This window comes from Orycteropus afer, unplaced genomic scaffold (assembly GCF_000298275.1).
Source record: "Orycteropus afer afer isolate SDZICR_OR568_19922 unplaced genomic scaffold, OryAfe1.0 scaffold00263, whole genome shotgun sequence".
Classification (NCBI taxonomy): domain Eukaryota; kingdom Metazoa; phylum Chordata; class Mammalia; order Tubulidentata; family Orycteropodidae; genus Orycteropus; species Orycteropus afer.
The window spans coordinates 125,489-129,409 of record NW_006921850.1 but is presented as its reverse complement, the minus strand read 5'-3'; the positions used below and the strand labels follow the sequence as shown (position 1 = coordinate 129,409).

Here is a 3,921-nt window from a genome sequence, read left to right as displayed (position 1 = left end):
ATGAGTGGGATTTCTGTTTGTGTCAGCTGTGTCAGTTACTCTGTAAATCTTCACCCAAATCCTAATAAAAAAAAAAAAAAAAACAGAGGCTGAAAAATAAACCAAACCTTTCCCCCATCCCCTTGTTTGAGTCTAAGACAGGGAAAAAATACAAGCAGTTTCATTCTGAGTTCTATAGCTTTGTGATCAAAAAGTTCTAAAACACTGGTATAGAGGCTTTGTTAAAAAAAAAAAAAGTTTTTGTTTTGCTAAGTATATGAGCAATGAATATGTTATAGAAATTTTAAAAATTAAAGTAAAGAATGAAAAGGAAAAAAATCACATGACCCAAAGATAATATGGTCTTCTTACCTTTTTCTATGTTTATACGTGGATTTAGAGAGATGTGGAGAAACTAGAATACATTCTAAATCAGAGGTTGGCAACCTACAAATGCAGACCCATGTTTTTTATTTTTTTCTATTAGTTTATTTTGTATAGCCCCAAACTAAAATTTATTTACATTTTTAAATTACCACATTTTATTTTAATTTACTTTTATTTTTGGTGAAAATGTACAGAACAAAACTTTTTCCCATTCCTCCCTTTTGTGTGTGTGTGTGTGTGTGTGTGACTGGAACCATGGAGGGTGAAAACTGAAGAAAAAGGTGCCTGCTGTACCAGAAACTCTTAAGAAAAAGCGAAGGAATTTTGCAGAACTAAAGATCAAGCGCCTGAGAAAGAAGTTTGTCCAAAAGAAGCTTCAAAGGCAAGGAGGAAGCTTATTTATGAAAAAGCTAAGCACTATCACAAGGAAGGGGAGCTCTGGTAGCATGGTGCCTAAAGCATCTGACTGCTAACCAGAAGGCTGGTAGTTCAAACCCACCAGCTACTCCTCGGAAGGAAGGTTGGGCAAACTACTTCCATAGTGACACTGCCTCAGAAACCCAAGTAGGGGTCTCTATGAGTCAGATCCAACTCGACAGCACTGAATTTGGTTTGGCGGTCACAAGGAATGCAGGCAGATACACAGTACTGAAATTTGAACAGCTAGAATGGCAAGGAAAGCTGGCAACTTCTATGTACCTGGAGAAGCCAAACTGGTATTTGTTATCAGGATCAGAGGTATCAATGGTGTGAGCCTAAAGCTTCAAAAGGTGTTGCAGCTTCTTACCCTTCTCCAGATCTTCAATGGCACCTTTCTTAAGCTGAACAAGGCTTCATTTAACAACCTGAGGATTGTGGAACCACATATTGCATGGGAGTATCCAAATTTTAAGTCAGTGAACGAACTGATCTACAAGTGTGGTTATGGCGAAATCAATAAGAAGCAGATTGACCTGACAGTTAACACTTTGATTGTGTGCTCTCTTGGTAAACATGGCATCATCTGCATGGAAGATCTGACTCGAGATCTATACCGCTGGGAAACACTTCAAAGATACAAACAACTTCCCGTGACCCTTCTAATTATCTTTTCCATGAGGTGAATGAAGAAAAAGACCACCCATTTTGTAGAAGGTAGAGATGCTGGCAACAGGGAAGACCAGATCAACAGGCTTATTAAAAGGATGAACTAAGGTGTCTACCATGACTATTTTAATATTTTTGTAATCTGGTCAGTTAACAAAACATAAACTTCTTTCAAATTGAAAAGAAAAAAAAAAAAAAAACTTCTTCCCATTCCAGTTTCTAGACATACTGATGAGTAACACTGGTGATATTCTTCACATTGCCAACATTTTTGTTATTTCTATTCTACTTGTTTCACTTCCATTAACTTAGTCCCCTGCTCCCTAACCTTCTCACCTATGCTTTACAATAGCTGTTGACCATACACACACACACACACACACACTTTTTTTTTTTTTTCATTTTAATGCAATATTCAAAGGTGACAATCTTTACTTTTGGGACTGAACTGATACTTAATTTAAAGGTTACTTTAGAGGACAGTTTCAACTCAAGGTTTGAACAGCAACTCAAGGTCATAGTCTCAGGAACTCCCCAACCTTAACAGGTCCATAAAGTCTGGATTCTTTCAGAATTTGAAGTTCTCGTCCATATTTTCACTCTTTTTATCAGGATCAACTATTGTGTTCCAGAACAGAATGTACCGTAGTGATAGACCCATGAATACCTATGTTCACTGCAGCACTATTCACAACAGCAAGAAGATGCATTCAAGTGTCCATCAATGGATGAATGGATAGTGGCACATACATAAAATGGAATACTACTACATTTTTTCCACAAATATTGCATCTACATAAATAACGCACACACAAATGTAACACATGGACATGATGTAAAAAAAAGGTTTTGAGGAGGGGAAGGTGGCATGGTGCCTTTAACCCACATGTTTGTTCCCTCTACCAACTTAATTCCTAAGTAACTAGGTAAAGCAGATAGAAATAATGATACTGGAGTTATAAGCAACTAAGGAGAAAATAGAGTATCCAATTTAGTGAAGGTGGAGAAAAAGAGCAGATTAAACAACGGGGAAAAATAAACAAATCCACCTAGCTGGCAGAGAAGGAGACAGAGAGGACTCATTAGAAATACAAAAGAAGTCGGGGAAGGGACGGAGGAGGGAAAAAAAAAAAAACACAGCAGAACCCACAAAAGCACTGGGAGCTCAGAATACACACACTAGGAATTTTGGGTGGTGACCCTGAGCTCTGAGTGAGCAGATAATCTTACTGGGAAATGGGTCAAGACCCCCTTGGCTTGGGCTGCTACAGAGTCCAGAGAGAAGTGGGGGAAAGAAACTCCCTCCAAGAAGATGGAAGCCTGGAGCAAGTGCACAGCAGTGGACGAGTGCACAGCAATTCTTCCACAACCCCTTTTAGCACAGAGTGGACCAGGGTACTGGGTTTTTGCAGCTTCTCAACCCAAGTAGAAAGTAGTGGCCCTCTACTCACAGGGGTGTCTGTCGATTTTGAACCATGGGATTTTGATAGGATATCATCATTAGTAGATGGCTCAGGAAGACACAAACTACCCTGCCTGTGCCAGCAGCACTGACTTAAATGTCTCGCCCAAATGCCCATAATGGGGGCTCATTATTGGCACCTTTTTAATCTTTCTTTTCCCTTCTCCTCTTCTCCCCTGCCTCATCCAACAGAAGGAACACATTAAACCACCACCAGGCAACAGGAGTTATTACACTGAACACCTCACCCAATAGGTAACATCAATAACTCCTGCACCACAGAATCAACAACAGACAGTGGACTCAACACCTGCTTGTCCCAACTCCAAATCCCCTCCACAGCACACAGATACCGGTACCCATATCCCCACCAGTGATTCACAGAGAGAACTAGACAGCAACCCAGCACAGCCAAATTAATAACCAAAAAAGTAGACCTGCTCTATACTTTCAGATATAGTAAAACATAAAATCAGGGTGAAGCAAATCAATACATAACTAACAATTAAAGACAACAACTTCAAAAATGCCAAGGAAACAAAAGACAACCTCAAATCAAAAAATAAAACAGGACAAGACAATAGAAATAAAACCCCAAGCTAAAGAATTATATATCATGGAAGAAAAATAAGCAATAGAACTATCTGAGAAGGAATTCAGAAGGTATACATATAGGGCTCTCCAAGAGCTCGAAGGAGCTCTGGTAGCATAGTGCCTAAAACACTTGACTGCTAACCAGAAGGCTGGCGGTTCAAACCCACCAGCCACTCCTCAGAAGGAAGGTTGGGCAATCTACTTCCGTAGTGATACTGTCTCGGAAACCCAAGGAGGGGTTGCTACGAGTAGGGTCCAACTCAACGGCACATAACAAGAATAAGAGCTCAAGGAAACCACAACAGAATCAACGAGAAGACAGACATTACACTGGAAGAATTCAGGAAAACCATCAAGAACAAAACAACAAGATAAACACATAATTAGAACTCATACAAAAACAGAAATTAGAA

General features: G+C 39.6%; 1 pseudogene; it reads left to right on the top strand.

Moving 5' to 3' along the window:
- Positions 1-552: 552 nt before the first annotated feature.
- LOC103204874 lies at positions 553-1,559 on the top strand (annotated as a pseudogene).
- The last annotated feature ends 2,362 nt before the right edge of the window (positions 1,560-3,921 follow it).